Raw genomic sequence first — 13,975 nt, 5'->3', positions numbered from 1 at the left:
ATCAGATTGTGAAAAATGATTCGATTAGCATTTCCCGAAATAATTGCTCCAATTTAACCCCTGGCACTTATAAAGAGAGGAGCGAGCGGTAAATTATTGATATCGATTAGAGAAAAGCGCTTCTGCTGATCTCCTCTCTGGAAGCTTATTCAATTCCAAAGCAAAAAATGCTCTCTATCATCCTTCATTCTTCAAATAATAGCATATAAGTATTGACACATTCACGCGAACGTTGCGTTAGGAGTAAGGCATAATCCTTCAGAATTACTCATCAGTATCGTTAGGATAAGAAGTAAACAAACAGCTCATTGTCATTGCGAGAAAGTGACTACGTGTTCAATAAAAATGATTTAAGTACCGGTTGGGAAACCCCATTCCCAGAGTATCCTTATCAGTTTAATTTTCAACCCACAAGGAAAAGTCCCCCCCCCCCCTCCTACTGAATGCAACTAACTAATTGGCTAAAAGTGCACTGCTCCAGCTTAGCGGTAGAGTTTGCAACTGAAGGCAAAAATAGCAAAACCGATTGAACCCATTAGAAGCGAATAAGTGCTCGATTTTCTGAGAACATGAGAGAATGAATGGGTGAGTGTGAGTGTGCGCGCGCGTTCAGTATAACGACTTTTGGGTCTTGCACTCCCCGTTCAATCGAATGGAGGGAAAACATGATTTCGATTCCTAGTTGCACTGGCGGCGTTCGCGGCACTCTCAATGGGAATCCAATTAACCAAACGCTAACCCAACTTATGTATAACTAGCAAACTAAGTGTGCAGACCTGTACGGGGAATCATCTGCAGCGTGAAATGCCGGAGGCCTTCCTAACATAATCGAGAATAGAATTTTTGCGCTACCCAACACCGGTTAATCAATCGTAAAACTACAGCTTCTACAGATACACACCAAAAACTACACAGGTTTGTACCGATTCACGATTCACTGCGATTCATTTCATTTTATCTTGTGCACCAAAAACTGTAATTGGATTCCGATTTTAACCACGATGTGATCGTTCAGCGATTTAGTACACCCTTTTTAGGAACCCGTTCCGACTCATTGCGATTGGACATGAGTCCAGTATTATCACTAGGCTTTTAAAGAGGTTGTTCTGGTGAGCTTTTGACTAGTAAGATAAAAACAAACATCTGTAATCTTTTGTGTAGTGCATTTGAAATGTACCCAGAAAATAGGATTCTTGATAAAATGGAGACATGGAGAGCAATTTTCAATGCACTTCAAATAATGGAGAGCATACTCAGATTCACATGAATCTCACTGAAAGTCGTCTACTTTGGAATTTTAAGAAATTAGAGTAGCATTTTTCGACACTCCAATCAATTTGTAGTTTACAGGAAAAAAAATCACCTAATGTAATTCGTACACTAAAGCAAGTGAAATTAACATATTGCACCTAATCCAATGAATGTATGTTACTAACTGTTCACATAATGGCGATAGTATAGAATGAGTAAAGTTTCAAAAGCGTTCAGCTTGTCTGATATTTAACTATTTGTTTGTATTACTTCTGATTTACTAATGCTATTTTCAAATAACAGACTAAAGAGGTAATTTTTAAACGATACATGTGGAGATGAAAGTGTCGAATTGATAGTTCCGTTTGAGTACGGCAGTGTCAAAAATTGTATATAGAGAGTAGAAAGCGAGCAAGGACAACTTTGAGGAAAGTACGAATCAGGTTGACCATCTCTCTTTACCAAACTCCCCAGTTGGAGAGGGATGGTGAGGGGTATCTCCCATCCAAACTGGAAAAAAGAAATGTTATTTGAAATTAGCATCTTCAACTATGTTGTCTGAACTGTTTGTTTCCAATTGTATTTTTTTCCGAAATGTATTTCGAAGACTTATGACCGTATCCCAAACAAATTGTGTCAATTTTTTATGAGAGCTTCTATGTTCTATGAGAAATAACGATCAATGTATGACTGAAACATAAACGAACCATACATTTTTCAGAAGTCAACAAAGTGTTTTCTCCATTGACAAAGGTGGACCGGAGTGTATTTTTTTCCAAAAAATCTCGTATAAAAAATGTGTCTTTTACGCACTGCACGAATTGCCCGAGGAATCGAAACATCTAGCATTACATGTAAAACTTACACAGTAACTATGGAAGAAGATAGTTTGCAGTAGTTCAGGAGCTCTCTTTTCAGATGAGTCATTAACATTACCTGAACAGTGTTTTTTCTTCTTTCAATTCGTTTATTTATTAGGGATCGACTGCCTTTGAAAAACCAAAAAAATCATTTCTACTATCAATAAACATACTAATTTAAAGCAGTTCCGTAGAGGACCTGGAATATTTCTTCATATGATTCCTGACATTTTCTAAAAATATTGGAAAAAAATATCAGTTTCTTCCTTGGACTTTTGTCAAAAATAATATGTAAAAGTATTTTTTTTTTTCTATCTCATCATGAAAAAAATTCCAAATTAGTCCAATTTTATGCCTAATGACTTATAAAAAATGGTTTTGCACGTGAATTTTCATTGAAAAATTAGAAAATATGCGAATTTTACGATTTTTTTTTTGTTTATTAATTTATTTGGTAAGGCTCAACCGAATTAACTTTACAGAGCCGAGGATTCTTGGTCACTATACAATACATCTTAAAACTATAGTCAAAAGGTACAACACAATAAATACTTTATCTTCCACTATCCAAAAAGCCTTCTCCATCAGAACTGGAGCCGCTTCTAGTAGTTTCATTGACTGGCAGTTACGCCAACGAGGGTCAGAGCGCGTCCATTGCAGCAATGGACGCAAAACGTGGTCAGCACTCACACACTCATCACGAAACGGTTGCTTTCCAAAGTCGACGACGCATCGACCGAAAGAACTGCTGATGAAGAACAATGAGGAGGACTACACAATGGTTGCTGCCGAGAAAACAGACGATCGCGTAGCACACATCGAGAGTGGTCTGCTTTTGTCGACAGCCGAGTGAACACTGGAATTTTACGATATTTGATACCTTTTTCCAATATTTTTAGAAAAAATCAAAACGTACTGTTTTTTTTCGGAGCGATGAACTTTCGCTTATCTTGTGCTTTACATACATATTGCTCTTTTCACATCTTCTTCAAGTCATTCAACCGTTGTTTCTTTCAGCGTTGCCAGATTGCTTATGAGATTGAAATGTTTTAACAAATCAGTATTTACCTGTAATTAATTATATTTAATAACGTTTACACTTTTTAAAAAGTCGCATGCAATCCAGGATTTTTCTTTTTTTTTTTTAAGCACTAAAGAAGGTCCGAATTTAGAAGTCAGAGGACTTACAGATCAATCGAAAGAAGCTTCGAGGATAAGATGGAAAAAAAATCCGGAAGAAAGAGATTTCTATGGGATCTTAGTACAACATTCTCTGAAGTTCAATACATGTTTATATGATTCAACAGATTTTCCTGACATCCATTAAATATCCCTGAACACTCGCAATGACTCTAAAGCTTGCGGAACATTCCTTCAGAATATCCCATAATTCCGCGGATTTCCTTTAAAGCTTCTGGTGTTTTCCTGATGTTAATGAGGCTGTTTTATAGCTCTCTGATCATCTTCAAAGTACTTAGAACTTCCCTTCTTATAATTAAACTAACAGAAATCTCAAATCTTATTTTGAAGGTCTCTGGAATTGCTTGAAGATTTTGGAACTGTTGAACTGCCATCAAAATTTTCGTGGAAGTTAGTTCTCTGATCTTCCCGATTTTTTTTTATTTTATAAAAGATTTCGCAGAACTCCTTTAAAGTTGCAGCTATTTTAAAGAAATCAATTGATCTGTTCTGATAGTTCTCTAAATTTTTCTAAAAAAAGTGGAACTGTTCTGAAAACCATTTTCCTGAAGTTCTTTAGACTTGTGAAGGTTCCAAAATGTTTCTGATATTTTATTCGGTTCAATTCGGTTAGTTATTCTAGCAATGAATTTTGTGCGATTTATTTTCTTTCGCAACATATGGAAGTTGTAAGTAAATTTAGTAGTTAGACGCTTCCGGAAACTGCAGTATGCACGTTTTAAAATGTTTCGATCCATAGATGTCATCACTGCCTTGATTTTAGCTTTTAGCGACTTAAGTGTGGTGTGAGGGGTTCTATTGGTATCCCGTTGGATGACGCCCTATACAAAATAATCCAACGGATTGATATCGGGACTGCTTGGGGGCCAAATTTCTTCCTCCCAAATTTACGAAATATTTTCCGTAAGCCATTTTTTTGCTTTATTAGCAGTATGAGAAGATGCTCTGTCTTATCATTTTCCCAAGCCTTTTTTAATATTATACACTGTTCTTTCAGACACATTTACCGACCGAATTATTTCTTTCATGCATACTCCGGCGCGCAACAAAGCGACAACGGCTAACAGATTGCTCTCTTGTTTCGACATCTTTACGTTTACTCAACATTGTTTGTTTAAATCTTACACCTAACAGTATAAGCTATCCAGTGCTGCCAAATATATCTAAATCATGATGCACAAGCATGAGAAATTACTATTTGAAATTTACTGCAAAAATTCGTCACGCACCCTGTATGCTAATAAAACTGTCATTATACTCTCCCTTGCAGATCTTTAAACATACCCAAAAGTCTGGAATTCTTTTGGTACATTTAATTGGATTATAAAGTTTTACTATTGAAGCTACCCAGGTAAAAATTGGATGCTTAACAATTGTTGTCCAATCCATTTAAATTCAGCCTTATATCCTGTACCAGGGCTGGTAGCGAGTCACTTTTTAGTGACTTAGTCACTTTTTTCAAGCCAGTCACTTTTTTTTAAGGCCAAGTCACTAAAGTCACTATTTCTTGTAATCAGTTACTATTTTCAACTTTTTTAGCGTGGATTTATTTCTAGATTGATCATTCTTTGATTTAGGCTTTTAATCGTTTTTCTCTATCTACAAGGTGTCTATTCATTTTTCTAAATAAAATTATCTGACTTTCCAAGGTTTTTCCATTTATTTTCGAGCAGCAGAACCGAGATCTTCAATAGAATTAAAAGTTTTAGGAAAGCTTCGAGAACATCAAGACAGATTATAGAATCAAAGGGCAGTTCAAATAATTCCAAGGAAATTGTAGAAATCTTAAATAAGCTGCGCGAAAATCAAAGAATTCAAAAGCGTCAGGGAATGATGAATGTATATCAAACAAATTGCCGGATTATTTCGCAAATTAAGAGAACTTCAGGTAACAACTGAAAAGTTCAGGGAAAATAAGAGACCGTTTATGATGGTTATAATACTTAAGGAAAATTGTCGAAACTTCAAGGCAATAATTAAATTTCAGTAAAGTTGCGGGTTCTTAAAAAAAAATACTGAAAATTCAGGGCTGTCTAAAGAACTTTAAGCAAATTCAATAATCATATAGGCAGTTTAAATACCACCAGGAAAGTCTAGACTTTTGAAGAAGTTTCAAATAAGTTTCGATAATTTAAGGGAAGTGAACTTCAAAAATATATTGAGAACTTCAATGAAAATCATAGATCTTTATTAATTAATTCGTTCTAATTCCATGAAAATTGCGGTAGCACAAAAGTTCCAGAAATTTAGAAAAAAAAAACTTCGAAAACTTCACAGAAGGACTGTGGTCTTTACAAACATTTTGTTTATTTATTTGTTTATTTGTTTATTTGTTATGGTTGCATCAACAGACTAGAAATAGTCCCAATGATGTGTTGTAAAAAAGTACAGATTATACAGACGACATACATATACTACAGTTACTACAGTTACAAACGAAAATAACTTGGAAAGCATTGTCAAGTTACTAAAAATTTATAAGTCTTAAATTTTACACTTAGCTGTTGGGTATCAAGCGCCTTCGGTCAGCAAAAAAGGCAGAGAATCTTCGGCGAAGCATATTCCGTGTCAAGTGGAAATCGAACATCGACGCTACTCGGTTGAACACTAGCTGCAAGCCGTAAATAGCGCTCCCTATGCTATAATTAGTTCGAAGAAGTGGAAGTCTCAGCATAAGACTGTTGCGTAGTGATCGAGGTTGAACATTAATGTTCACTTGTTGCAGAATTGCTTCGCAGTCGATTCTTCCTTGCAGAGTATCGGCGACGGTTAAGGCTCTGAAAACATCTCTTCGGATACGTAAGGGCTCGATATTGATCAATTGGCAGCGATTCTCGTAGCTTGGAAGACGAAGTGGGTATCTCCAAGGCAGCTTACGGAGCGCGAAGCGAAGAAAACGTCGTTGAACAGATTCAATTCGCTCGGCCCCATTAGTAGTTCGGGCTCCAGACAGCAGAGCAGTATTCCAACGTAGATCGTACGAGAGAGCAATAGAGCGATTTCAAGCAGTAAATGTCCGTGAAGTTCTTAGTAATCTTGAAGACAAAGCCAAGCGTTCTGGACGCTTTGTCGACGACATACGATATATGGTGTGAGTATGTCAGCTTTGAGTCTAGAAAAACGCCTAAGTCTTTCACGCAGTGCACCCGTTCGATAGTCGTGCCTAGTAGTTTGTAGTTGAAAATAATCGGTTGTTTCTTGCGTGAGAAAGTAATAACTGTACACTTAGCTGGGTTGACCACCAGTCGGTTTAGACTACACCAGTCAGCAAAGATGTCAATCTGATTTTGGAGAGAACGGCAGTCGGCGAGTGAGCGGATGCGCAGAAAAACTTTCAGATCGTCTGCAAACGATAATCGTGGCTCTGTGATAACATGGTGAACGTCGTCGAAGTAGAGGAGAAATACCAATGGTCCCAGATGGCTGCCCTGAGGTATACCGGACTTTGCGCAGAAGCTTGCTGAGCGACAAGTACCCAAAGTTACTGTCAATTGGCGCTCCGTGAGGTATGAACGAAACCATCTCAAAAGATTTCCACCGATCCCTAGCCTATCAAGCTTAGCGATCGCAATTTCGTGGTTCAGCTTATCGAAGGCTGCCGTAAGATCTGTGTAGATAACGTCCGTTTGGGTCCGAGCAATCAAACTGTCTGTGATGTAAGACGTTAGGCACAGCAGGTTCGTAGTTATGGAACGCCCAGTTATGAATCCGTGTTGATCTGTACTTAGATATTGCCTGCAATGCGCATTTAGGGACTCTATGACAACCAATTCAAAAAGTTTTGATACAGCACTCAGCGATGTGATTCCCCGGTAGTTGTTTACGTCGCGTTTGCTTCCCTTTTTATGAACAGGAAACATCTCCGCAGTCTTCCAGCAAGACGGAAAGATGCCGCTGGAAAGAGAGAGCTGGAATATGCGGCGCAGTGGATCTAAAAGACAAGTGATGTTCTTTTTAAGAATAATCGACGGAACACCATCGGGTCCAGCCTTAGTTGAGGTCTTAAGTTTAGATGCTGCTCTAGAAATCGTATCTGTAGTGGCTTCGACCATGCTGAGCGTTTGGTTGATCAAAGGAACATTACTACATCCTCCTTTGATAGCGTTGAAAACAGAGACGACTTAACCGCTTATACTCGTGGTTGAGTCTGACATAGTAGCATTTCAGTGGCAGTGTGCGGAGTTTAGTAAATCTTCTGAGAGCAGCCTTCTTAGTTCTTTTCAATGAGCGAAGATCTTTCGTCATCCACGGGACGCGAGAGTCGATATGGATGATCTTTTTGGAAACGTGTCTGTCAATGACATATGCCAAGACGTGAGAAAAGGTTTGTGCAGCAATGTTGACGTCTACAGGATCTAAAATATGCTCCCAATCTAGATTAGACAGCACATGGACGATACTGCAATGGTCAGCTCTACGGAAGTCATATGACACAGCGTTTGGAGTGCTGGTGAAATCATGGACAATATTATTTTCGATCACGATAACTAAAGCAGGGTGATGATGCACTACCTTGACTAAAGGTTCGGGTGCCGTGGAGAGGAAAGGAGCTGTATCACGAGCACTCACAAAGCAGAGATCCAGGGTGCGGTTGTTTTCATTCAACAGGCCATTGATTTGTGACAGAATTGCGGTACTATAACTGTCCAGGAGCTGGATGGTTCCTACGTGGAAAGATGAACGCTCGTGATCAGGACAAAAGAAACCACTATGGGTTGGAGTCCATGCAATGTCCGGTAGGTTAAAATCGCCAAGAACAATAACTTCGTCGGAAGGGCCTGCTTTGTCTGAAGCGGCCAAGACGGATCGACAATGTGCGTCAATAAGCTCCAAGTCACGGGTTCGATCTGGAGGAATGTACACTGCACAGAGAAGCAATTGACGATCACCAAGTTGAATAGCCACCCACATTTGTTCAACCCTGTTCCAGGAATCGTCCTCGATAACTTTTGAGAACTTTATAGAAATCTATGGAGCTTAAAGAGAGATCCGCAAACTTCAGGATTTTTTATGAACAGTGGGGAGGCCAGTTCCTTTTGTTTCAGAAAATTAGTGGGAAGTTTAAAGCAATTCCCAGATTTTCAGATAACTTCAGAGACGTTAAATAGTTAATTGAGGTCTTCAGCGCAACACAATAAGATTCATGAGAATTGCCAAAACTTTAGAGAAGTTTTGAGAATTTCAAAAAATCAATGAAAACCACTTCTTATATTATATTTATGAGACTGCAACAAGGTGCTGACTAATTGGATTTACATATTTATATTGTTATTAAAAGTCTAAAAATTTCCTTTGCACTTTGGGATATGAACATTTTCAAGAGTACTTAACATAATGTGGACACAACTGCGCGATTTATTTTGATGGTCATGTAGAAGCTATTTAAGTGCCGTAATTGAGTTATATTTTTGGAATTCTGTCGGAAAATTCAGTACAATATAGCAGCAATACAAATGCTAATACTTCTGACGTTGTCTCAGCCCACTTCTTCCTAGGTATTCCTAAAAAAAAACTCCTCTACCTTGTCTCTACTGCTGCCACTGCTAGGGATAAGAAAGGTAGGCAGTGAATTTAGAAGAATTAAAATGCCGGAAACGCAACGACACTGACTACATTTAACAAATATGGCTATCAAAATATGTGTAGTGCATTGATAATTTGTGGAGTAGTGTTAATCTAAAATAAGGTTTGTTCAATCTTTCGATCAGCTAACTTGTTGAGGTTGAATTATGGGGATAAAATTAGCTTTATGCACTACTAATCAACTATATAGTATATTCAGCCTGCTGTTAATCAGCTGTGTACACCTTAAATCAATCAATAATCAGCTTCTGTTCTTACTGTTCAGCTTGAATTGCTACTTGAGTAGTTCTCCCACTTCTTCCGTTATTCGGAGAATATCAGAAACCAGGAAAATTTTGAGCTTAAAACCGGGAAAAATACCGTAAATTGAAAAATGAAAAAGCACTGGCTGCCCTGAACAATTCAAATCTTCATCATATTTTTTTTTAATAACATTTTGCCCATTTGAAACTGGTGCCATGCTGACGACTTACGGTAAACCATTGGTATTGACGGAATCATTTATATTAAGATTTTTGTTTTCCGAGGGACATGCAATGCACAAGACCAGTGCGTCGAAATTGATATGCAAGCAAATGTACTTCATGTAATTTATACATTTTAAAGTTGTTATGAAAGTAATAAAAGTTATTTTGCCGTTGTTAATTAAATTATAACGGGTGTTCAATAAAAAATGAGAATGTTTTCAATCATATAGCTAGTAAACAAAAAAAAAATTTTCAACGAATTCGGTATTTTTTATTAAAAACAATATGTTTATTCTTCAAAAAAAACGGCAATGAATTTTGGAGAAGGGGCCTTGGTCAGCCGTACGCGTCAACTTAGTCGCGATGCTCTCACAAGAGCGCTGGACGGCACTGAAATCATTCTCATTTTTTATTGCACACCCGCTACATGCAGAAAATCTAGTTTGTTTTCCAGTTTACAGAAGCATTTAAAATAGGACTGCGAACAAACATTATACACAGGGTGATTCGGAATAACTGTCCCTTTTTAAAATGGTCATAACGATTGAACGCTTGCATGAATTTTTGATATCATTATATTCCAGATATTCTACATATATAATTTCAACTAAGCATAGTTTATTTCAAATCTCTCTCCCTTTACCTTAATTATCAGCCACATTTGTCATAAAAATTAACCACAGCTGGCACGCACGCTTTAGTTTCAGCACTTTTTGAGTCCTGGTGATGCTTTTAAGCTCTGATATTGAACGGATTTTACAAGCATGGTTCCTTTGTACCTCTATAATGATGCAAAAATAAACGTTACATTCTTTCGAAAAGATTTCAGTTTCTAAAAGATAACACACGATTGTTTTAAAGATTTATGCCATTCTCCATTTTGACGTCAATGGCTGCTTGAAATCACAAACGAATGAAATTTCAAATCCTACTATCAATACAAGCTGATATTTGTACACACTTAAAACAAAAATATTTGAACATATACCCATTTTACCCATTGAGAATTGCATATTTGTGAAATCGGTGACAGTTGTTCTGAATCACCCTGTAGATCAAAACATCGAAAATCATTACAGCCCGCATAATTTTTTGAATAAGTTTGCCTCAGGGATCTCAAATTGTAAATTCAAAGCATTTAGAAGGATGGCCTAAAGCCACGCTTCGAATCTCAGCAATTATACCATTGTAGTCCAATTTTATTCATCATTATGAAGTTTAGTCAGAATGAAAGAGAAATAAACAATATGCTCCTTGAAATACGTTCATCGAACATAGCTACAGCTATTAAACAAAAAAAAATCAAGATTTGAAAGATTCGACAGGCCTGGTTTAATGTCTCTAAAATACATCTTAAAATCTGACATTTGTTTTATGGTCGAGATTTGAAGTCCTAGACACTTAAAATTTTTATCTCGATTTTTCCATCTCGTTCTTTAAAAATTAGAATTTTTCTTAGACTAGTAATCTAGTAAAGTTGTATAGGTTCCAGAGTTATGGAAGTTAGTCTTTAAAAATCAAGATTTTAGATATTTGGGACCATGCAATATTTATGTAAGATCTTAAAGGGAAAATTTGTAAAGTTTTTTATAAGAGGGGAAGGAATCTCAGAAATACTTTATATAAATATGGAGAATAACATGAAGAATGCAGAACGTTCGATGTCACTAAGGAGGAACTACGTGATTTTTGCATAGTCCTTATCCGATATTTGTAAATGTTTTAAAATCGTCAAAATTTGTCAAAGCTTCAATAAATTACTGAGTTTCGAACCTTTTTAAGAAAAATTAGTGTAGATTGTGCAAATGGAGGTTTTAAATACTTCGACTTCAGTGAAAATTAGTTTTGTCAAAAATCCACTGCTAAGCTTATGACAACAGTCATCGTAGCCTTATATTTGTTTGTTTGAATGATGATATTGTAAGCGAATGAACGCTAGTGAAAATATACCTTTTTGTAGAGAAGAATTATTAGAATCCTTTAATGATATCTTTCAAGATTTTCAATCTACACAGATAAAAATTCTGAATTTTAATTGTGATGTAAACATTCATTCACGTAGACTTGTCTTTCATATCACGCAACCGCGCAACTTGCAAACAATGTTGTTTAGAAAGATGGGCTTTTGTATACAATATTTGCTACATTGCATGAAATGTGTCAGAACTTTACATGATATATAATGTAAACGTATATGATATGTGACGCTCCATTTATGTGCATCATATTGAACAGAAATTTACTCTACTTTTTCGAACTGTGTATACTTTGTCAAATATTTTCTACGGGACAGCTGGAATAGCAAGGTGCTTCGATCAGCTTCACACCGTTGATCAATTTGCCCCACGGTACTGGTTCTCCTTTACTTCAGTCGGTAAAGGTTACAAAGCAACACCATGCTGCAGATAGCTGGGTTCGATTCCCGGTTCGGTCTAGGAATTTTGCAGGTTGGGAATTTTTTTTTTGACTTCCCTGGGCACATAGTCTTTCAACTTGCCACACAATTATATTAATGCAAAATAGGTACGGGCAGCTCCATCCACATATAATAATATTTGAAAAGGGCATATTTTCATAATAGATTCTTGCTCAGTAAAAGATATCGACAAGTTCTACGAGAAAAAAAAATGGCGTTGTTAAAAGTTCTAAAATTTATCCCTATCTTATTAACTGAGAAATTTGGAATACAAAATAGTGCAAAAAATTACAAGGGACAGTCCTATGGGGTTGTACGTAATAGTGACATAGGATTACGTGGTCTTATATAATAAATTTTAGCTGCTGCTAACTGCAGCAGGAGCTTGTGGTTTTCTCTGTTTATGCTCTTTAGTATGACGCGCTTGACATAGATGGCCCACAGCGACTCACGAAGAGCTACTGATTCCGATCAATAGCGGTGCGGCTTCTTCCTCCTTCTGTGGATGCTCATGTGGGCTGCAGCTAGCTGCTTACAGGCAGCTTTTCGTTTGGAACAGGAGGACACCACCACTCACCACGCGGTGATTGAATAAACACCGTTTGGTTAGACTGGATAGAATTCAACTTTGAAATCTGTGGTAGGGAAATCACTTTTCGCAGGCAATCGGTGATAATTTTAATTATCATAGCAACAGTTGCTATTGCTTATTCGAGAAATTTCCAAGAGCATTATTTTGAAAAATTATAAAGTTTTACATTTAACAGATGGCTAAAAATATTTTTAATGGATTGGTGATAAAACTGATGAAATTGGTCCAGGGGCAGCTAAGTTATTAACGTTCAAAATCTTTCATAATTTGGTTACATGTTTCATTTTTGGGTTTCACAAAGTGAACCTCCCTATAAAAATCACAGACGTAGTGCTACGTCAAAAAACTATTATTCAAAAAGACTCCCTAACAGTTGAGAAAAATGACTCTAAATTAGTGAATTCAAGTGATTTGGAAAAGTTTTCATATACAAAGTTGCTTTAAATTAGATTGAAATTATAACTTTGCTGAAGACTGTAAACCTTTATTTTTTTTTGAAAATAGAACAGTTTTTTTGTTCCAATGATAAATAGAACCACCATTAAGTTGACACCAAAATGAGGATTTAATTCTGAGGAACAAATTTGTAGAAGAAACTTTGTTCTAATGTTTAAATTTCAGGCTTTAAATGCATCCTTCCTACTGTATTCCCCTTCTGGACCACTGAAAAGTTTTGGAAAATGTCACTAAAACTCACTTTAACTGGCGAACTATTGTTAAGGGTAAACTTTGTACAATTTTGCGAACTTTTCTGCTAAGGAAATTGCATAGACATTAAGGAGAACAATCAGGAAAATTCAAAAAAGATTAACCATGCCACCTTTACAGAAGTTAAGCAAACTTCACAGAAACTGAGCGATCTCCAGAGAAGTTCAGTGAACATTTCTAGGAAAACTTCTGGGTTTACATAGTTGAAGATGCTAATTTCAAATAACAGACTAAAGTTATACGATAGATGAGAAGATGAAAGTATAGAATTGATAGTTCCGTTTAGAGTACGGCAATGTGAAAATTGCATATAGAGAGTAGAAAGCAAGCTAGGACAACTTTTAGGAAGGTAGAAATCGGTTTTATCATCTCTCTTTACCTAACTCCCCCTTTCGAGGGGGATGGTGAGGGCCCAAGTAAAGCTTGCTTCAGATAGAATTGGAACAAAAACAATTGCCTGTATTTCAGTTATTTATTATTGAATTCAAGATAATAAAAAAAATTATACAAATGTAGCGTTTTCTTCATACTTTTAAGAAAAAATACGGATAACATTATTCGTCACGGTTTCGAAGGAATTCTCGAATTTTTCCTGTAACACGGCTCATTAGGCGGCGCACACCTTCTTCGTCCATCGTTTTAGCTATCTTATTCCACCAGGTCTTCATCTGATTGATGTCTTTGACAACCTTTCCCTTTGCCTTGAGTCTCCTCTTCATGATTGCCCAGTATTTCTCAATAGGGCGGAACTGAGGGCAGTTGGGTGGGTTAAGGTTTTTCGGAACAAACTGGACCCCTTTCTCTGCATACCATTCTTGAACGACTTTGCTGTAATGACAGCTTGCCAAATCTGGCCAAAACATTACGGGATGGTCGTGGGATCGAATGAACGGCAAAA

At 36.8% G+C, this 13,975-nt stretch overlaps 1 protein-coding gene across 3 annotated transcripts in view; it reads left to right on the top strand.

Annotated features, from left to right (window-relative positions):
• LOC135710935 (fasciclin-3-like) overlaps positions 1 to 13,975 on the top strand; it is a 285,834-nt gene that overhangs the window by 229,715 nt on the left and 42,144 nt on the right. The window lies entirely within an intron of this gene.

Source organism: Ochlerotatus camptorhynchus, unplaced genomic scaffold (genome assembly GCF_037179485.1).
Source record: "Ochlerotatus camptorhynchus isolate MF236.1 unplaced genomic scaffold, CSIRO-AGI_Acam_v1.1 ptg000406l, whole genome shotgun sequence".
Taxonomy (NCBI): Eukaryota; Metazoa; Arthropoda; class Insecta; order Diptera; family Culicidae; genus Ochlerotatus; species Ochlerotatus camptorhynchus.
Note: the sequence above shows the minus strand (reverse complement) of the source record. Positions and strands in the feature narration are given on the sequence as shown.